Below are 23881 nucleotides of genomic sequence, written 5' to 3' on the forward strand. Positions count from 1 at the left end.
GACATAGGTCCTTCGATTTTTTCAGTTGGGCCCCAAACTGGAAAAAACAAAGTCCAGGATATAAAAGAGATGGCTAATATTTTTCTGTAATAGCATAGCCAAAATAAGAACTTAAATAATAATCTCATAGCTAGATTCACTTCGCCATCAGCAAAGTATACAGTAAGTAGAAAAAACCTCCCTTTCAGACAAAAGGGAAAGAAAGTGTTAAAGTGAGAAAATAATTTTCCTCATGGGCATTGTCTACCTTAGAAAAACTACTACAGAACATGCCTGTGACTATAGACTTGTAGTTCAGGCCACCGAAGATTAGAGATGGGACATGGGCACTCCCTTGACTTGCATCCTCTGGTCTGCTTTAACACAAACCAGGAGTAAAAGAAAGCTAGGCATTAGAAGCAATGGGTGGCAGGCCTATTAATGGCTGATCTGTACAGTGATCTGCCCTCAAGGAGACCCAACAGGCCAGCCCACTGCAGTGGCTTTCAATGTGGTAAGCCTGGGCTTCAGTAGAAGTCAGCTTGTGAAGAGCCCTGGCAGCTCTGCCAAGAGTTGGATCACTGCAAATGGACCTGCCCTGGAGTCGAAGGATGCCCAGGTCAGAGCCACAGATCTTATTGGCTCTAAGCTGAAAAGCCCTTCACTCAGCCCAACTTCCAAAGTGACTACTGCAGCTGAGGGTATGGTCAAGTAGGGTCAGCAACATTGCAGGCAGAACTGTAAATTTCTTGTTAGAGATGTCCCTGCCTTTACCTGGCCAGCTCTCCTCCCAGCCCAGCCAAGTAATGAAAGTCAACAGAGTGCCTTCCCCTAGGAGGTTCACACCTCCCTTAGGATGTACCCCATGTGAAGAGATAGATAGGTCTGGGCCTCTTAACTTACAAGGCCTAAAGCCCAACAGATTATTATCAAGCCCCTTCTGTCAGGTTCTATTTGCCTCTCAATCAGAAAAATTACTTGTAGCTTAGACAGAACCTTTCTTAGCTCCTCTAATAATGACTCTGTCCTTTGTTCTAGGCCCTGTCTAATGCACTTGGGCCTCATTCCTTTGTAATCATAACCTCTACTCTACCACCAATGGCTCTACTCCCAACCTGTGTGTACTGATGGTCCTCTTTTCCACTTAATGCTCTATAATTGTTCAGACCTGGTAAATGCCACTCTTAGGATCATTGGTTACTATCCACACTCTTTCTTTTATGACTTTGTCTAAATATGATCAGAGATGGCAAACTTGGAAGGCTTCCAAAGCCTTGGCAACTCATGACAACAGCCTAGGGTGGTTACCGGCACCATAAACTAGAGTGTAAATTTGTTGGGTCAACAACAGGAGTCACTGTGCACTTGCTCCTCATGTGGGATCTCTGTCGTTAATGTGCTGTACATTGTGATTTAATGCTATAACTAATACTCAAACAGTATGTTTCACTTTGTGTTTCTATGTGGGTGCAAACTGTTGAAATCTTTATACTAAATTGATCTTCTGTATATAAAGAGAATTGAAAATGAATCTTGATGTGAATGGAAGGCAAGAGGGAGTGGGAGAGGGGAGGGTTGTGGGTGGGAGGGAAGTTATGGGAGGGGGAAGCCATTGTAATCCATAAGCTGTACACTGGAAATTTATATTCATTAAATAAAAGTTAAAAAAATGAACCTTAATGAAGAATGGGATGGGAGAGGGAGTAGGAGATGGGATGTTTTGAAGGTGGGAGGGTGGGTATGGGGGGAAGAACTGCTATATTCCTAAAGCTATACCTATGAAATTTATATTTATTAAATAAAAGCTTTCTAAAACTTTAAAAAAGAAGTCAATAAGAAAACAGAAGCCCAGAGAAGACTCTAGTATTTAAAACTCAAATAACCTATATAATCTATGGATGAAAAAATCACATAGAAAATTATAATTTAAGTCAGCGTCGTGGCTCAACAGGCTAATCCTCCGCGTTGCGGCGCCGGCACACCGGGTTCTAGTCCCGGTCGGGGCACCGATCCTGTCCCGGTTGCCCCTCTTCCAGGCCAGCTCTCTGCTGTGGCCAGGGAGTGCAGTGGAGGATGGCCCAAGTGTTTGGGCTCTGCACCCCAGGGGAGACCAGGAGAAGCACCTGGCTCCTGCCATCGGAACAGCGCAGTGCGCCGGCCACAGCGCGCTACCGCGGCGGCCATTGGAGGGTGAACCAACGGCAAAGGAAGACCTTTCTCTCTGTCTCTCTCTCTCTCTCACTGTCCACTCTGCCTGTCAAAAATAAAAAAATAAAATAAATAAAAAAAAGAAAATTATAATTTATGTTGGACAAAACTAAAATACAAAATATGTTACATTTGTGGTAGATACATGGAGGCCAGAATGTCTTTATGACTCTAACATCTGAGGTGGAAATTACTGCCCTTTGAATGTAGGCTGACCTTTGCCTACTGAGCCAACACAGCTTGGCATATTTAAAACACTGAAAAAGCCATTAGTAACAAAGGATGCTACTCTAACTGTAAATGTATTAACTTTAATTTGTATATTATTCTCTAAATAAATGACAATCATTTAATAGTCTATGTTATGATACCAAATTTTAATTTTGAATTTAAAATGTTAAGAAGGGAGGAACAATGACAATGGGGTTGGTAGTAACTTATTTTATATAATACTAATGATTCAAAAGCAACAAAAGAAAACTGTAGCAGGAATTGTATAAAATTAAAACTACACAACAAAAGGTACTATCAGAGTGAAAAGGGAACCCATTTGATGGGAAGAGTCTTTACAATTCATGTTTCAGAAGAGATCATTATTAGAGATATGTTGCATATAAGAAAATCCCAAAACTCAGAAACAAAAACATTTAGAGATGGATAAAGTATTAAATATTTCTACAAAGTTATACAAGTTGTTGCTTAGCACATGAAAGAATTATCAATATATTTGTTGCTAGCAAAATGCAAATGACAAATAATAAAATACTACTTTACACTCATTCAAATGTCCATTATGAACAAGTAAATATTAGCAATGCTAAAGAAATTGAATCTTTAATACACTTTAGTTGTGAATGAAAAATGGTGGAAATAATACAAAAGAAAGTACTGAAACTTTCAAAAAACTAAATGCAAAATTTTCTTTAATATTTTTTAAATTTTATTTATTTTTTTGACAGGCAGAGTGGACAGTGAAGAGAGAGAGACAGAGAGAAAAGTCTTCCTTTTTGCCATTGGTTCACCCTCCAATGGCTGCCGCGGTTGGCACGCTGCAGCCGGTGCACCACACTGATCCAATGGCAGGAGCCAGGGTCTTCTCCTGGTCTCCCATGGGGTGCAGGGCCCAAGCACTTGGGCCATCCTCCACTGCACTCCTTGACCACAGCAGAGAGCTGGCCTGGAAGAGGGGCAACCAGGACAGAATCCGGTGCCCTGACCGGGACTAGAACCCGGTGTGCCGGTGCCGCTAGGTGGAGGATTAGCCTATTGAGCCGCGGTGCTGGCCAAAATTTTCTTATGATCCAGGAATTTCACTACTGAGTATACAACCACAGGAAGTGAAAGTGGGTCTTTATTGTTGAGGAACAATTTTTAAGATATATATACTATTAATATATAATTATTATATTAATACATATTAATATATTAATAATATATAGACTATTTGCTTAACTTTACTTAGTGTAAGTTTAATCTTATGAGTATAAATTTAGCTGAAAATAGATCTCTGTAAAAAATAAGAATAGGAATAGAAGAGGGAGGTTGAAAAAGGCAGCAGTGATGGGAAGGAGGGTAAGGTGGAAAACATCACTATGTTCCAGAATCTGTGTATATGAAATACATGAGATTTGTATGCCTTAAATAAGATTTTAAAAAGAACAGATATTTGTGCACACATGCTCAAAGCAACATTATTCACAATAAACAAAAGATAGAAGCACCCCACCTTTCCATAAAACAATGATAATCTCCTCTAATCCTAATCCCATCCCAAAGGTTCCACCTCTAAACACCACTCTCAGATTAATTTTCCCGCCTTAATGCCTCACATGGGGAGATAACCTGAAAGTTATGTTCAAATGAGAGCAACATACAATTAAATATATTTGGAATTGAAGAATTATCTTTTTTTAATTTAATTTTATTTTTTGACAGGCAGAGTGGATAGTGAGAGAGAGAGACAGAGAGAAAGGTCTTCCTTTTTGCCATTGGTTCACCCTCCAATGGCCACTGTGGATGACACATCTCGCTGATCTGAAGCCAGGAGCCAGGTGCTTTTCCTGGTCTCCCTTGTGGGTGCAGGGCCCAAACACTTCGGGCATCCTCCACTGCCTTCCCGGGCCATAGCAGAGTGCTGGCCTGGAAGAAAGGCAACCAGGATAGAATCCAGCACCCCAACCAGGACTAAAACCCGGTGTGCCAGCACTGCAAGGTGGAGGATTAGCCTGTTAAGCCACGGCACTGGCCTGAAGAATTATCTTATAAGTTTTACATGTACCAGAACAAGGGATGAAACTTGAAGACATAATACTACCAGAAATGACCAGTGTAAGAGTACAATTATTGTATGACTCTACTTATATGAGGTTTCTAGAGTAGACAAATTCAAGAAAGAGAGTAGAGAAGTGATCACAGGGTCTGTAATGGAGGGAAACATGGAATTACCTTTTGATGCATTCAAAGTTTTACTTGTGAGTAATTAAAAAATTCTGTAGATGGAATGTGATGGTTGCTGTGTAATGCAAAAATATTTAATGCCACTAAAATATGCACTTAAAATATCCAGTGTTCAATAATGTATTTTATTACAATAAAATGTTTTCTCCAACTATGAACCACAGTCCTAGTCCATAATCATTTTAATGATTCATAAATCTATTTTTATCACTAATTTTTAAGATGGTGAAATAGAATATATTAATTAAATGAGTTTGGAAAAATGTCAAGCAATTTTGGGGCTACAAACATACAATTTAGTATTAGTACAAAATACATATAGGATCATAGAAATATATATGCAAATTTTATTTTAAAATTATTTACTTGAGGATGGTGTAGTGGCACAGTGGGTTAAAGCCCTGGACTGAAGCTGCAGCATCCCATATGGGTGCCAGTTTGAGTCCCTTTGCTCCACTTCTGATCCAGCTCCCTGCTAATATGCCTTGGAAAGCAGTAGGGGATGGTCAAGTCCTTGGGCCCCTGCACCCATGTGGGGGACACAGAAGAAGCTCCTGACTCCTGGCCATTTTCCAGTGTTTCAAGACATACTTAATCTAGTACTTTACAAAACTTACTAAAAATTAATGAAAGCATTACGAGCTTCATTTATTTATTTATGAAAGGCAATGAGAAGTTTTTTACCCTGTTACAATAAAATGGTTGAAAAAAATGCATCCAATATAATTGTAAATCAATAGGTATCATCTTAGAGGCAGAATTTAAGGAAATGCATAATGAGCATTGCTGGGCATATGAAAAATATTGCTTAGAACAATGTTCACAGTACATGATGATGTGCTCTATGTGAAAATACCAATGTTGTTCCAAAGATTAAGCTTATGACATTGACTAGATTCTCCGTCAAAATGACAGCTATTGATCACCACTCCATGAAAGACCAAGGCTCCATCAAGGTAAAGCTCAGAGCTTGGAGATCAGCCCCAGTCTCCCTTTTTGGTGGCTGGGACCCAACTACCTGAGCCATTACCTGCTGCATCCCAGGGTGTGCATTAGCAGAAAGGTAGAATTGGAAGCCAAATCGGAGTTTGCTCCCAGACACTGATATGAGATGTGGGCACCCCAAGCTGTATTTTAACTCCTGTGCCAAACATGTACCCAGAATTTTCTTAAAAAACAAATAATAAGCTGGGTGCCACAGCTCAATAGGCTAATCCTCTGCCTAGTGGCACCAGCACACCAGGTTCTACTCCTGGTCAGGGAGCCAGATCCTGTCCCAGTTGCCCCTCTTCCAGGCCAGCTCTTTGCTATGGCCCGGGAAGGCAGTGGAGGATGGCCCAAGTGCTTGGGCCCTGCACCCACATGGGAGACCAGGAGCAGCACCTGACTCCTGTCTTCAGATAGGCGCAGTGTGCTGGCTGCAGCACGGCAGCCATGGCAGCCATTGGAGGGTGAACCAATGGCAAAAGGAAGACCTTTCTCTCTGCCTCTCCTCTCTCTCACTGTCCACTCTGCCTGTAAAAAAAAGTAAAAAAATAATAAATATGAAATTTCTGATAAAAGTATAATTAAGATATATTTAAGAGATATTTCTATGAAAGCAGGAAAAGAGGAGGGGAGGGGGAAAGGGAAGAAAGAGAGACAGAGAGGCAGAGACAGAGACACTGATTTTCCATCCACTGATTCACTCCACAAATGCCCTCAACTGCCAGGGTTAAGCCAACCCAAAACCAGAAGCTGAGATTCCATCTTGGTCTCCCATGTGAGTGGCAGGCACCCAACCACAGAAGGCATCATCCAGTGCCTCCCAGGTACATGATCAGGAAGCTAGATAGCAAGTGTGGTAGCCAGAACTTGAAGTGGCATGCTGATAAGGGATGCAGGGCTTGCGAATGGTGTCTTAGCTTGCTTTCCAATACAGCAACTCCCTGAACATGATAATTTAAAAACTACACTTAAGCTGTTCATTCATGGTAAACATGGCATTTTAAAAAGAGAAAAAAATGTGTCCTTTTGAAGGAACACGTGTTATGAAGAGAACAAGTTTTAAAAATAGATGCTTCAAATATTTCTTCTGTGATGTGAGGATATGACAGAAGCTGAGTTGAGCAGCCCAGACCCAGAAAGGACTTTTTGCTCACTTATGGAGACCAAGGTCAGTAGACTGCCCCTACTGTCACCTCCTTCTAGGTCATTCTCTGTTGCAGAGTCATCTATATGTCCATCTAGACTCTGTTTCATCCTTCCTGTGCCCCAAGAATTCACCACATTCTCTTCGAAGTCACACTTAGAATCATATATCAAACATGCCTTTTGCTGTGGCAACAGAAAAATCAAGGATCACTTTCCTTTAAACTTAGATGACTCGAATGTCTTGTAGCCACATCAGTATCACCTTGTTTATGCAATTTCTAATGTTGAATTTTATTTATGCTCACTTTCCCATTTTCATTAATGAACCTTTATAAAACTCCTAAAATATAATGCAAAATAAGCTGATGAATAATTAAGTAAATAACTTACTGGATATGTATTTTGTGTGACAGAGAGGTTTGCAGTGTTATCCCTAGAAGAGAAGGTGAATGGCAACAGTCTCAAGAAAACTAATATGGATCAGAGATTCTACTATGTCAAATAACATTATGACAGAATAGAATAGAGAAAACATGGACAAATTAGGTGATAAAAAATGAACACATTAGGTGGTAAAGCAAAACATAATCCACCTGCTGTTGGGGAATAACCCTTCAGTCATGGGAAAAGGCAGGAAGAGCACCTTCTTAGAAGAATACCAGCAGTTCTATAAATGAGTAGAAATTAAGAACAAGTCATTATAGAGTTAATGGAAACATCTATTTGATAATTGTGTGAAAATGTTACTGTAAAGAAATAATTTAAAAATTTAAGGATTGTTGTACAAATAAATTACAGTAAACCAAAGAAAGAAACCTAATGCTGTCACTAGAATTTACTCTATAGAAAAAAATACTTGAGTGGTGTTAACTATTTTCCTGTTAATACAGATGCTCCCTAGCATTTCAATTAGAGTACTTCTCGCTTACATTCCATTAACAGTATGCATCTTGTTATATCACCTTTTTGCCTGCAACTTTAATGAAAATGTTCAAAATAGATGTTTATTGTAGTACATGTCTCCATAATGGTTCAGATGACACTTCATTTATCCATGCCCTCACAGTTGTTCCTGACAATGACCCTTGATTTTCCCATTTCAGTTGCTTTAGCCAATGGGATATCAGAAAATATGATACAAGCATAGTTTTTAGAAGTATGTGTCTAGTAGTTTTCCTTTTTTGACACAGTGGTCTTGTGAAGAAACCTGGGGCCTGCCTCTTGGAAACAGAGAGAATATGTTAAAGCCAGAACAAATCACCAGACATGTGAGTGATGTCATCTTTAAGACACCAGGCTCAATGCAGATACAAGAGGACTAAAACCTTATTTGTGAACCTAGATTGAACTGTCAGCTAAGCCCACCCCAAAATGTTAACTGATTTACAAGTGAAATTATTCTTTTCTAATTCAGTAAAAAAAAAATTTGGACAGGCAGAGTGGAGAGTGAGAGAGAGAGATAGAGAGAAAGGTCTTCCTTTACAGTTGGTTCACCCTCCAATGGCTGCTGCAGCTGGCGTACCATACTGATATGAAGACAGGAGCCAGGTGCTTCTCCTAGTCTCCCATCTGGGTGCAGGGCCCAAGGACTTGGGTTATCCTCCGCTGCCTTCCCGGGCCACAACAGAGAGCTAGACTGGAAGAGGAGTGACCAGGACAGAATCCGGCACCCTGACTGGGACTAGAACCTGGTGTGCCAGCACTGCAGGTGGAGGATTAGCCTATTGAGCAGTGGTGCCAGCCATAATCCAGAAAGTTTTTTGAGTACTTCTGCATCAAATGCTGATACATGTTTGTGAGTAGGTCCAAAATGAACCGCATGTTAAATAAAATCAGTACAATTTTACAATCACATGCAGATGTTTTCATACACATTATATGTGCAAATAAGTTGGCTCTTACTAAAGCTGCTGGCATGAAGAGAGGTCATCTGAATTCCACAAAGAAATTGTCTAAAAATCATATCTCCATGTTTTAAATTTTTGCTTACATGTGCACACAGAATTATATTTTATTAATATTTTAAGAATCATATTAGCAGTTATAATCTCATACAGTCTAACGTTCTTATTTCAAATCATAGACTTACAGCACCATAGTCCCCTTCCTCAAAACCCTGCTTATAAATAATATTTCATAGCCCCTTGTAAGTCCTCTTCAACAAATTATACCTCCCTTGTGAAAGTTGGTCCAAATAATTCAATGTCACCAGTCGTTGATAACCTATGGACAAGGCAAGGTAGCATCAATTAAGTCATGTTGATTATGGTCAGCCTGATCAGTAACTCTTTGGGCCAAGTAAAGCTACGGTTGACACAAGTCAGGGATTAGTTTGTCCCTACTCTGAAACACTAAGAAAAAAATCAAGTGAGAGTTGTTTTTTCAGAGACAATTTCTATTTATGGAGCTTGGTTTTTCATACAATATAAACTAAGTTTTTCCGAGGGAAATGAAAACATTATCCAGCACCCAAATTTTCATTGTATAACTTCCTGTTCTTAGAAAATAGATCTTGTATAAACTGCTGTAAACTAAAACCAGAAGGACTAGACAGGTAACACAGTGCAGGAGGGAATCAGAAGCTTCATTATAGAGGAGACAACATGAAACCCTACAAATACAACTTCCATGTAGCACAAGGCAGCTGGCACACATTTCACAATGATTTCTCTTGGAATTTAGAGACATTTTGAAAGTATTGTTAGTATTCTCATCTTAGAGATGAATAAACTGTGACAGAGCAACAACCTAGATTCAACCCCATGGAACCAGCACTCTTGGCCCACATACCTAATGCCATTCTGTAGTCACTGTGGATCAGGAACATGTACAGAGAGAGCATCTAGAACTGACTTCCAGGAACTAATATCACACCATCACACCCCTCCCAAATCACATGGTCTGCACACCCATTCCCATGTTGAAGCAGCCACATTGTTCACAGAGCATCTGGAACCATATTTTGTACACCTAGAGTCACACAGTGGCCTTCTGCTAGTGCACTACAAGCTGAAAAGCAATCTGCAGAAGCACAGGCTGAATCACCTCATCTCTACCCCCATACCTGTGGATCTGAAGTAATTTCTCCTTCCAGCCCAGAATAGACCTCATCTGATGGATGGAAGTTTTTGCTAACACCAAGTGTGGAGACACCTGTCCCACTCCTTGGACTACACTGAATCTCAGATATCTTCTGTTACTCTCACACAAACATTTGCAAGCACAGACGCCAACCTGAGTGGTGGAGCAGCATCAGGAAAGCTCCATGGTTAGCAAGTTTGATGGTGGGAGTGGGTGGAATCACCACCTGCTAAGATGTAGCCCAGAAAATCCTTCCCATGGTTCTATATTGATAATATCATGGAAAGGTGCGGCTACATTTTCCACAGGATTTTTCAACCCTCCATTAGGAAATAAGAAGGGTTATTTATATACTTCCTGTATCTATATATTTATTTATATACTTCCTGTATACTCTTTGAGAACAGAGGGTATACATGAGTACACATCTTTATACATAAGACACCCCAGTGAAATTCTGATTTCTTATTAAATTCTTAATTTGACAAATTCACATTCTTTTTTTTTGACAGGCAGAGTGGATAGTGATAGAGAGAGAGAGAAAAAGGTCTTCCTTTTTGCCATTGGTTCACCCTCCAATGGCCACTGCGGCCAGCACACCATGCTGATCTGAAGCCAGGAGCCAGGTGCTTCTCCTGGTCTCCCATGCGGGTGCAGGGCACAAGCACTTGGGCCATCCTCCACTGCCTTCCTGGGCCATAGCAGAGAGATGGCCTAGAAGAGGGGCAACCAGGACAGAATCTGGCACCCCAAACGGGACTAGAACCCGGTGTGCTGGTGCCACAAAGTGGAGGATTAGCCTGTTAAGCCACAGTGCCAGCCAAATTCACATGCTATTAATGGAGAAATTCAAATGTGAGAAGAAATTTTTGGTAATGGTCACTAATTTTGTAATCTTCTTTTGTTCCAATAATTGTATGGTGGTTATAGAACCCGTGCCTACTCATTACAGATATTTAAGTAGGAAAAATCTCACATTCTTTTTTTTTTTATTATTTTTATTTTTTTTTTATTTTTGACAGGCAGAGTGGATAGTGAGAGAGAGAGAGAAAGGTCTTCCTTTTGCCATTGGTTCACCCTCCAATGGCCGCCGCGGTAGCGCACTGCGGCCGGCGCACTGCGCTGTTCCGATGGCAGGAGCCAGGTGCTTCTCCTGGTCTCCACTGGGGTGCAGAGCCCAAACACTTGGGCCATCCTCCACTGCACTCCCTGGCCACAGCAGAGAGCTGGCCTGGAAGAGGGGCAACCGGGACAGGATCGGTGCCCCGACCGGGACTAGAACCCGGTGTGCTGGCGCCGCAAGGCGGAGGATTAGCCTAGTGAGCCGCGGCGCCGGCCAAAATCTCACATTCTATTGTAATTATTTTCATAGGTTTATTTTATTTATTTTAAAGTCAGAGAGAGAGAAGAAGGAGGGGGATTTAGGGTGGGGAGAGAGAGAGAAAGAGAACAAATCTTCCATCCACTGGTTCATTGTGGAAATGGTTGCAATGGCCATGGCTGGTCCAGCTGAAGCCAAGAGCTTCATCTGGGCCTCCAATATGGGGGGCAGTTGGGCCACCATCCATTGCTTTCCCAGGCACATTATCCAGGAACTGGATTGGAAGAATAACCAAGACTCAAATATGCCCTTACGAGATGCCAACATTGCAGGCCACAGCTTAACCCATTGCACCACACACCAGGGATTCTATTGTAATTTAAAACACTTAAATAAGAAATGTCATTATTTTGCCAGCTCTTTAATCAATTTTTAAAATGATGATTGATCTCATCTACTGAAATAATTTGTGAATTATCAATGGATAATTTCCCACAGTTGGGACATTACTCTATTCCATTTATTTCCATCATATACCTAGGAAATGAGGCAAATACATTCAAAAATTATTGCGCAAATTTAAAAACTGACTGTCTGATATTGGCTTATCCAGAAGTATCTGAAATCCAGCTGACCATCTGTCCACTTGCTTTCCTCTCCACATATCTAACAAAACCTTCATATTTTTTTAAGAACTTGACCAGAACCTTGTTATCTACCTGCTGGATTTTGCCACAAACAAGGCAAGGAGGTGAATATAAGAGTTTCATTGAGGTCCTGCTGCTACTTCTGCTCCTGTCCTATTGAGAATGGGCATGGATGCTGTGATACGGTTGAAGAGAACTTCAGTGGGAATGTAATGGGGATGATGATTCTTGGTGCACGGCCATTACTCATTTTCTCTATGGATATGGGTATGAAATGTACTATTCAAATTCTTGTATCATCTTAGATGCTGCAACTGCCCATCAGTTACTTTACTCTGCAAATTAAGAGACTTAAGCTTTGAGATTTCCACCTTAAATGCCTCCACCTCAGACCAAAGAAGCAAATTTTGTGTACCCTAAATGCTTAGGTCCTACACTGATTTAAATAGAAAATGGAGTGCAGAGATGAAAAAAAAATAGAATGTGATCCTGGAGTAGTGGGTCCTAATATCTGCTCACAAGAATTATTGTTCCTGTAATAGTGATCACTTGTCAGCAGGACATTCTACAATTCCAGATGTGGATTCCATAGCAATCTGCATTGAACAGAAAAAGTGGAAAGGCCACACTCAGTTATTGACTGATCATTTTACACCTCACTTCATCTCTCTGTATCATAGTCACACCTTCCATGTAATGACTGGAGTTCTTAATTTTGAGAACCTATTCAATAAGAGGAGCTCTAACAATTAATTTGTACTGAATGCAGAAAAATGATTGACATAGTCCCTATAGCAAAAAATAAAGAGCACAATGACAAGAGATAGAATTCACTAAGGATTCCCTTAGGATTAAGGGATTACTAATTACTAATTAAGATACACAGTGATGAGCCTCAGGTGTCTGAACTTGTTGAGCTCTCTATTCCTTAAATACATCCTTTAGAAACACAGATGAGATTAACATCACCTTCATCAACAATCTACTGAAGACCTGCCCCCTGTATTAACCATCATTATTATTTGTTTTCATGATATAGATATTTTCATGCATTTATAACAATATCCATCTTTCTATATCTATCTATCTATCTATAATGTATTATACATAATGGAAGTCATATTTTATGTAGCCTGGAATTTGAAATATTAGTGTGTTAGTATCACACACAAAAAGTGAAATAATTAAATATGCACATCTCAAAATTATTAGAAATCATAAATTTCCTAAAATGTATATTATATATATATTATATATGAGTATAACTAGCTTGACATATTATTCATCCATTGAAATTTTAAAGTTCATGACTGGCACCGTGGCTCAACAGGCTAATCCTCAACCTAGTGGCGCTGGCATCCAGGGTTCTAGTCCCGGTCAGGGCATCGGATTCTATCCCAGTTGCCCCTCTTCCAGGCCAGCTCTCTGCTATGGCCCAGAAGTGCAGTGGAGGATGGCCCAGGTGCTTGGGCCCTGCACCCCATGGGAGACCAGGAGAAGCAACTGGCTCCTGGCTTCAGATCAGTGCAGTGCACCGGCCGCAGCATGCCAGCCACGGTGGCCATTGGAGAGTGAATCAACGGCAAAGGAAGACCTTTCTCTCTGTCTCTCTCTCTGTCACTGTCCACTCTGCCTGTCAAAAAAAAAGTGTTCAGGGGATTTAAGAAATGTGCAATCCTAATGAATGCCATGTTTAGAACATTTTTACTATCTCAAAAAGAAATTTAATGCACTGACTCATGTCAGTGGCAGGGAGATGGCAACAGTTGGCCAGTGGCTGTTCTGTATACACACGATCCAGAGATTCTAGCCAAAGAAAAAATCCAAGGTCCCACCTTCTTTGAGCCTGGCTGCAAGGACTGACAGGGAGCTGGGCACCCATTTGAGACTGTGAGGCACTCCCAGCCTCCTAATATACCACAGGCTCTGAGGCTCAAGCCACTTAGGCTGAGCTCCAATAGACAGTGGACTCGGAAAAGTCTGCCTCTCTGTGGACTGGAGAGGTGGGGGGGTGGAGCAGACTAACTGCACCCAGCAACTATGGGATCCTTGTGTGCTGAGGCTGTGAGGACACTCTGGGTGCAAGAGAGGGCACAACATGTATCTGGGCCTCTGAGAAATCACTGTGTGTGGCTCCACACACTCAGACCTACATAGTGACCTGGAGCAGGTCACTTCAGTGGGACCCATGCTTGGAGTGAGGGCTGTGCAGGTCATTTCTATGGTTCATATATGAGTGCAGATGAGTGTTGTGCCCACTGAGGGCCAACACCTGAACATTGATCAACTTGGAGAAGAGCAGATGAGGCTGTGATCACACCAACAGAGGTGACCATTCACTCCCTTCTGTTAACAAGATGGGACTTACCCTGGATACTCACACCATGCTAGGGCATTGACCACAGCTCCCTGGCCACACCCAGCACAAACCTCTGGGCATTCACTGAAAGTGCAAGCATTCCAGTAAGCCACAAAGCTTACTTCAAAGATAAAACCCATCAGAGGAAAAAAACCAACAGGTATAGCCACAAATGCCTAAAATATATGCAGAGATTCAATTCAAGAAACAAGAATATGGAACACAGCATGACACTCCCAACAAAAGAAGCACAACAATGCATCATTTTTTTTGAGGTCACACTGCTTTTATTTTCCTGATCAATGAAAATAATTTTTGAAACTTCAATGTGTATATTTAATATATAGAATATCTGCAACACATCAATATTAAAATGTAAAAATGAAGAGCTTCATGAAATGCTGGAAATGGGATTCAAATAAATTAACCATAGGATTACTCAAACAGAATCAGAAGCAAATCCATGAATTAAAGAAGTCATGCATTACATGAAAGAAAATTTTAAATGGTATTTTAAAATAATAATCAAAATGAAATATTAGAAATGAAGAATTCGATAGATCAAATAAAAATCCAGTGGAAACCCATAACAACAGATTTGTAAGGCAGAAGAAAGAATATCAAGCTAGAACACAAATCTTATAAGAAGAAGGAGAAGGAGGAGCGTGAGAAGGAGAAGGAGAAGGACAGATAATTAGAAAATGCCATACCAAAAGAAGAAATTAGAAAACTTAAGAGCAGTGTTGGAGATTTATTTGATATTATCAAACAACCCACCATGTAGTTCTTGGGAGTTCCTGAATGTTTGGAAACAGAGAATGTACTAGAAGGCATATTTAGTGTAATATTTACAGAAAATTTTCTCAACTTGGAGAAAGAAATGGATGTCCAAATATAGGAAGCACATAAAACTCCTAACAGACATGACTAGAAAAGATCTTCACCATGACATATTGCAGTCAAACTCTCCACGTAAAACAGAGAAAAGATTCTAAAATGTGCATGAGATAAATTCCAGATTACTTCCAGGGAACCTCCAAATAGACTTATAACTGACTTAGAAACTCTACAGGGTAGAATATTCCAAACTTTAAGGAAAAAAAACTGAAACCTGGAATACTGTACCTTGAAAAGCTCTTATTTATGAATGAAGGTGAAATAAAGACATTCCCTATTAAACAGAAATTGAAAAAAATTGACACTACTTGTCATGTTTAAGGATGTGCTGCACACAGAAATACAGAAACAGGGTCATCAATATGATAAGAAAGTGAAGACATAAAATCTAGTAAAAGTACAAAGGAAATCCAAAATAAACAATAGGAATATTTATGGAAAAATGGCAGGGCTAAGTTGTTACTTATCAATAGTCACCTGGAATGTACATGGCCTCAACTCTCCATTTAAAAGTACAGAATGGCCAGATGGATTGAAAAACAAGATCCATCTATCTGCTGCCTACAAGAAACACATCTAACCAACAAAGACACATGTGGATTGAAACAGAAAGGATGGATGGAAAAAGTTATTCCATCCTAGTGGAAACCAAAAAGGGTTGGTGTAGCTCTCCTAATATCAGACAAAATAGACTTTAACACAAATACTGTAAAAAGAGACAAAGAAGGGCATGTGTAATAATTAAGGGATCAATTCAACAAGGTGATGTCATTATAATAAGTGTATATGCACCCAATTACAGGGCATCTGGATATTTAAAGGAAACGTTCAGGGATCTAAATAGATATATAGATTCCAATTCAATAGAAATGGGGGACATCAATACTCCACTTTTAACAATGGACAGATCACCAGACAAAAAATCAGCAAGGATACAACAAACTTAATCAACATTGTAGACCAAATGGACCTAAAAGATATCTACAGAGCTTTTCAACTCACAGTAACAGAACACACATCCATCTCACCAGTGCATGGAACTTTCTCTAGCATTGACCTTATGCTACACCATACTAAAACCCTACCATGCATCTTCTCTGGCCACAGTGGAATGAACCTGGAAATCAACAATTCAAGAATCTCTAGGACATATGCAGACAAATGGAGACTGAACAACATGCTCCTGAATGAACAGTAGGTCATAGAAGAAATCTAAATATTTCTGGAAAGAAACAATACAATACATCATGTCAAAACTTATGGGATATAATAAAGGAAGTGCTGCGAGGGACATTTATAGCAATTGGTACCTATATAAGAAATCAAAAGACACCAAATAAGTGAGCTGTAAATGCATCTCAAGGACCTAGAAAAAAAAACAAACAAAACCCCAAATTAGTAGAAGAAAAAATACTTAATATTAGAGAAGAAATACACAACATTGAAACAAAAATAGAAAATATCATTAATGAGGAGCTTTTCTAAAAAAAAAGTACATAAAATTAATGCACCATTGTTCCAAATAAGAATAATGAAGGAAAATATCCACATCAATAAAATCAGACATGAAAAAGAAAATGTAATAATAGCTACCATAGAAATAAAAAGAATCACCGGGAAATACTACAAAGAGCTATATGCCAATAAATTGGGAAACCCTGAAGAAATGCATAGATTTCTGCACACATACAATTTAACAAAATTGAGTATAAAGACAGAAAATCTAACTGACCAATAACCAAGACAGAAACTGAATCAGTAATTAAACTCTCCCAATATAGAAAATCCCAGGACTGGATGGTTTCACTACTCAATTCTACAAGACATTTAAAGAAGAATTAATTCCATTCTTTTCAAGCTATTCAAAACAACTGAAAGAGAGGAAAACCTCCCAAACTCCTATGAAGCCAGCATAATCTTAATTCCTAAACCAGCAAAAGAAACAACAGAGAAAGAACACAATATACTAATATCCGTGCTGAACATAGATGAAAAAATGCCCAACAAAATATTAGCTAATTGAGCAGCACATCATAAAGATCATTCACCCAGACCAACTGGGGTTTATCTCTTATATGTAGGGAAGTTTCAACATTCTCAAATGAATGAATGTGATACATCACATTAACAAACTGAAAAACAAAAACCATGTGGTTATCTCAATGGATGAAGAGAAAGCATTTGATAAAATACAACATCCTTTCATGATTAAAACCTTAAACAAATTGGGTACAGAAGGAACATTCTTCAACACAATCAAGGCAATTTATGGCAAACTCACAGCCAGCATCCTACTAAATGGGGAAATGCTGTAAGCATTCTCCCTAAGATCCAGAACCATACAAAGATGCCCACTCTCACCATTGTTACTTAATACAGTCCTGGAAGTTTCAGCAGTCTATCAAATTTGGGTTCAATGTCAGCAAACTGGGCTTGCTTTCTGGAAAATTTCGAAGTACACCTCCACTTACCTTGGCACCCCAGTCTTTATTAAGATAATATATGCAAGTCACACATCTCCCATCTCCATTTGGATTATCAACATACTGCACATAACCTGTTCCACTGCATGGATACAAATAAGGCTTTCGTCCAGCCAATCATTTTGTAGTTGCGCAGCTTCTCGTTTCTGTGATGGATCAGGTCTACCATGCTGCTCAGCGGTTTCACAGCTGGCCGTCTGTGAACTTGCCTGTGCAGTGCAGGGCGCGCACCTCGTCGCCTATCTTGTCCAGGAAGTCTTCCATTACACAGATGCCACGCTTGTTCATGCAAGGCAGCGCGGAACTGGCTTCCTCTGCCCTTTGGGCTGCAGACCGCAGCTATGGCTCAGTGCCTCCCAGGGCGTGTTGCTAGGCTGGTACTGGTTCGCCCCCTCCAGATACAGCGATGGGCGGGTCAGCAGCTTCTCCTTCCCTGGCTCCACCTTGGCCACCTCCGGACCCTGGAGGTCGGGGTTCCCGGCTACAGCAGGGTGGGCCACGGACTTGGCCTTTGCCTTGGCAGCACCTCCAGCGGCTGGCCGAATCCTTGGCGGCGGCGGAGGTGCTGTAGGGATGCGCCGCTCCTTTCCTGGTCTCCCAGGCTCTGCTCCCACCAGCTCTGGGCCGCAGTGTAGGAGAAAGGCCTGGGTGCTGGTGCGGGCTGCCCCGTGGCCAGAGGAGCCCTTTCTGCCCTGGCACAGGAGCTCCTGCTTCCTCCAGTCCTGGCGCTGGTGCGGCCACAGCACAGCAGGTTCTCCATCTTTCGCACAGCTCACAGTACTGCCGGTCTGCTTTCTCTGGCCCTGTCCTCCAGGCCCTCCGCTCTCATTGCCCAGGGAGGAGGCAGTGGTAGTGGAGTAGGAGAGGTGAGGGCTGGACTGCCTAGTCCAGGGCCAGGGAGCAGAGAGAGTGGCAGAGAACGTTTCTGCGCCATGGCACCTGCCCCCCTCTACATAAGCAGGCCGGCGCCAACGCCCTCGGCCAGGCCGCTTTCTCCTCCTTGGGTACTGCCCCGCAGAGCCAGCTGCTGCTTCAGCGCCTCATCACGCAAAGGTTGAGGGTGCACGGCCTGCGTGGGACCAGGATCTCCGCTCTGGGCACGCTAGACCAGCAGCCTTCCAGGCCACCGCCTCACTATCCCGGGCAGCCGGGCCCAGCTTGTGGAGCAGCGCAGGGCATGCGGGCGCCACTCACTCTGCCCGCTCTACACTGACACCGCTGCCCGGTGGTGACCAGGGCAGGGGCGCACGAGGGCGGAGGAGGGGGAGCGAGGGCCCAGGGCAGCGCCGAGAGGGTGGTGGCCGCGCATACGTTTGGCCTGCTCCTTGGATCTTTTGCACTTTGTGGGACGCAGCCTCGGCCGAGCCCTCAGCGATGGGTCCCTTCCATCTATCCAACCCCTTGGCTGGTTCCGTGTTGGAAAGGGCCAGGGACACCAAGTGGCCATCGCGCTGCCACCGCCTGCTGTGGTCTGTGAGAGGACACCCAGCGGGCAGACTCACAAGCCCAGAGAGGAGAGGGCAGAGCAGGCTGTGCATACACCTGCTGAGAGAGGGCACCAGCCTCCAGAGGGTCACAGAGTGGCAGACTCTTAATCATGGCTGCTTGTCCTTTAGGCCTACTTGGGTTGTGTTAGGGGCGCTCCTAGACACTGGGTGGCCAGGTGTCCATTGAGAAGGAAATGGAAACTCATAGAAGTAAAGCAACTTGCCCACGGTCACGCTGAACTGGGATCCAGGAATCAGCTTTGTTAGATTCCAAGGCTGTTTTTCCCATTACACCATGAGGCTTCTGCTTGAAGAAAGTTAATTAAACACAGAGCCTCAGAGCAGGCATTTGGTCTAATAGTTAAGACACCTCTGTCCCACACCTGAGTGCCTAGGTTTGAAGCCCAGCTCCAGCTCCAGACTCTAGCTTCCAGCTAATGCAGTCCATGGGAGGCAGTGGTCATAGCCCAGGTAATTGGATTCCTGCCATCCATGTAGGAGACTTGGATTGTGTTGCTGGCTCTTGGTCTTTCACTTTTAGAAGTTACATATTCTGCCTCCAGGAGTGTGCATCCATGACATGCGTAGACTGCTTCTGCTTTCAGGCATAGCATGAGGCAGGCACGACACCTCACGGATGTGAGGGCCTCCCATTCATTTTTTTATACATTTGTTTATTTGTTTGAAAAAGTTACACAGAAAGAGAAGGAGAGGCAGAGAGAGAGAGAGAGAGAGAGAGAGAGAGAGAGAGAGAGAGAGAGAGAGAGAGAGAGAAGTCTTCCATCCACTGGCCCACTCCCAAACTGGCTGCAATGGCTGGAGCTGAGCTTATCTGAAGCCAGGAGCCAAGAGCTTCCTCTGGGTCTCCCACATAGGTGCATGGGCCCAAGGATTTAGACATTCCTCCACTGCCCTCCCCTCAAAGCTATAGCAGAGAGCTGGATCAGAAGTGGAACAGCCGAGTCTCGAAACAGCATCAATATGGGACGCTGGCACAGCAGGCTGTGACCCCACCCACCATGCCACAGCACTGCCCTCCATTCAATTTTAATACATGAGTACTCAGTAACTTGTGAATTATGTTTGCCATTACCACACAGTAATTATCCATTAGCTACTAAAAATAAACTCAATAAGTTGTCAGTATTCTGTGAATTTATCACTGATGCACTATGTTGGCTTTGACATATATGCCAATTTAACATTTTCTCACAAGTTTAGTAATAATCATATATACTTCAATAAATTTGTAAAATAAGTACAAGAATTAAAAGCACAGCCTCCCATATGGGCACCAGTTTGAGTACTGGCTGCTTCACTTCCAATCCAGCTCCCTGCTAATGCACCTGGAAAAGCAATAGAAGACAGCCAAAGTGCATGGGTCCCTGTAGCCACATGGGAGATCCAGAAAAAGCTCCAGGCTCCTGGTTTTGGATTGGCCCAGCCCTGGCCATGGTGGCCATTTGAGGAGTGAACCAGTAGAAGGATGATCTCTCTCTCTCTCTCTCTCTCTCTCTCTCTCTCTCTTTCTTTCTCTTTCTCCTTTTGTCTCTCTGCCTCTGCTTCTCTGGAACTCTATTTTTTTTAAATTTTATTTAATGAACATAAATTTCCAAAGTACACCTTCCCCCCATAACTTCCCTCCCACCCACAACACTCCCCTCTCCCACCCCCTCTCCTCTTCCATTCACATCAAGATTAATTTTCAACTATCTTTATATACAGAAGATCAATTTAGCATATATTAAGTAAAGAGTTCAACAGTTTGCACCCACACAGAAACACAAAGTGTAAAATACTATTTGAGTACTAGTTATAGCATTAATTAAACACCTAAGAATAATTGTGTATTAATTACAGAGTTCAACCAATAGTTTTAAGTAGAACATAAAAATACTAAAAGGGTAAAGTATTAAGTTCTTTTTTTTTCTTTTTTTTGTCATATAGTTATTATTATTTTTTATTTAATAAATGTGAATTTACAGAGTGCAACTTTTGTATTGTTGTGGCTTCCCCCCCAACCTCCCTCCCTCCCATGCCCCCCCTCCCACTCCCTCTCCCATCCCACCCTTCATCGAGTTTCATTTTCAATTACCTTCATATACTGAAGATCAACTTAGTATATACTAAGCAAGGATTTCAACAGGCTGCACTCACACAACCGCACAAGGTATAGGGTATTGTTCGACTAGTAGTGTTTTTTTTTTTTTTTTTTGGACAGGCAGAGTGGATAGTGAGAGAGAGAGAGACAGAGAGAAAGGTCTTCCTTTTTGCCATTGGTTCACCCTCCAATGGCCGCTGTGGCCAGCACATCTCACTGATCCAAAGCCAGGAGCCAGGTGCTTCTCCTGGTCTCGCATGTGGTTGCAGGGCCCAAGCACTTGGGCCATCCTCCACTGCTTTCTCGGGCCATAGCAGAGAGCTGGCCTGGAAGAAAGGCAACCGGGACAGAATCCGGTGCCCCAACCGGGACTAGAACCCGGTGTGCCAGTGCCTCAAGGTGGAGGATTAGCCTGTTAAGCCATGGCACCGGCCTCGACTAGTAGTGTTTTTAAGTTCCATAGTAAAACACATTAAGGACAGAGATCCTACGTGGGGAGCATGTACCCAGTGACTCCCATTGTTGGTTTAACAATTGGCACTCTTTTTTACGACGTCAGCAATCACCCGAGACTCTTGCTATGAGCTGTCTAGGCTGTGGAAGCCCCTTGAGTTCACTGACTCTGAATTTATTTAGTCAAGGCTGTATCACAGTGGAGGTTCCTTCCTCCCTTCAAAGAAAGGTGGCTCTCTCCTTGATGGCCTGTTCCTTCTGCTGGGGTCTTGTTCACCAGGATCTTTCATTTAGATTGTTTTTTGCCACTGTGTCATGGCTTTCCATGCCTGTGAGACTTTCATGGACCTTTTAGCCAGATCCAAGTGTCCCAAGTGTTGATTGTGAGGCAGGTGTGCTTGGAACTCTATTTTTAAACTAAATAAATAAATTTTTAAAATGTAGCCATGATTTTTAAAATGTTATTATGTGAAATATAGCAAGGTGGGGGGAGGTGGCACTGTGGTGCAGTGGATTAAAGCCCTAGCCTGAAGCACGGGCATCCCATATGGGCGTCAGTTATAGCCCTGGCAGCTCCACTTCCAATCCAGCTCTCTGCTGTGGCCTGTGAAAGCAGTAGAAGATGGCCCAAGTCCTTGGGCCCTTGCACCCACATGGGAGGCTGGGAAGAGGCTCCTAGCTCCTGGCTTCAGATTGGCACAGCTCTGGCCATTGTGACCATCTGGGGAGTGAACTAGCAGATCGAAGACCTCTCTCTCTATCTCTACCTCTCTCTGTAATTCTTTCAAATAAATAAAATCTTTAAAATAAAACTGGCAAGGAATTGAAAAATCCATAATGAACCACTCTGCAGTTACTTTAGTAGATAATGCTCAAAGATAAAAGAAAATATTAAACCTGTTGCTATAGTGATAGATTGATACTCTCTAGAACCTATCTTTCCTATTTGTAGTATAATCATAATTTCAAACAGATTAACATTAATTCAAAGTTTATAAAATAATTAGGACAACATCCCCCTTGTAAACTGATCTGTATTCCTGTAAAGAATAGTTTTAGTTTTGTTTCTCTTACTATGATGCATGTGTTTTGGGAACGATGGATGATGGAATCATATGTACTCTTATATAACTGCCTGTGTTGTCATTTTCCTATTTCTTTTCCATTTTAATATTTTCTAATATTCAATTTTATTGGTTACCACGTTGATTTTACCTGAATGCAACATTTAGACATTTATATTTTTTGTATGCATACACAGGAGTTTGTAACTGTGTGTGTGTACATGAGAGCCAGCATAGAAAATAATATTATGAAGAATCCTAACCCTCATTTCAAACACTAAGTCCTCCTCAGACCTGGCTTCTTTGAGGCAGAGCACTGGGACCTCTCACTGTAATGGGCTGAACTGATTCTCCCAAAAGTGAATATCTTGCAGCCCTCACCCCCAATGTGATTGTGTTTAGAGACAGGACCTTTAAAGATGTAACAGAAGAAAAATGATATCAAGTGTGAGGTCCTAATCCAGACTCACACCTATCCTTATAAGGAGAGCCACCAGGAATTCACATGGACAGAGGAAATGCCATGTGAGCACACAGCAAGTTGGTGGCTGACTGGAAGCCAGGGAACGAGGTCCCAGAAGTCACCAAGCCTGCAGACACCTTGATCTCGAACTTCCAATTTGCAGGACTGTGAGAAACAACATCTGGTGAATTAAACTATCCCATTTGTTGTAATGTGTCATGGTGACTTTGGCAAAGTCATATACCCAATCCCTACCTGCTTAAATTGTACCCACCCATAAGCTCCACAAAAGAAATTTTCAAAAAAAATAGAGAAATTAAAAACTGTGGTTTTATGTGCCCAAATGCCTAAATGAGAAAAGGAGAGAAATAAGATGAATGAAAAATAAAACACTAGAAATATGTCCATTAAAATCTAGAAATCAGAGAAAGGGAAAGAAAATACAAAAATGAATAAATTATTCTTGTGTATATGTGTGTGTTTTTAAAAAGCCTATACTTTGATCCAAGTTGAAATTATAATGCTTAATGATATAATAAACAGATTTAAAAGGGCACTGATGGACTATGGTGTTTCCATGGAACTGGGTCTAAATTAACAGTTGAGACCAGCATTGTGGTTTAATGGGGTAAGCCAGAGCCTATGATGCCATCATCCCATATAAATGCTGGTTCAACCCTTGGCTGCTCCACTTCCAATCTAGCTCCCTGCTAACGTGCCTGGGAAAGCAATAGAGGATGGCTCAAGA

This window comes from Lepus europaeus, chromosome Y (genome assembly GCF_033115175.1).
Source record: "Lepus europaeus isolate LE1 chromosome Y, mLepTim1.pri, whole genome shotgun sequence".
Classification (NCBI taxonomy): domain Eukaryota; kingdom Metazoa; phylum Chordata; class Mammalia; order Lagomorpha; family Leporidae; genus Lepus; species Lepus europaeus.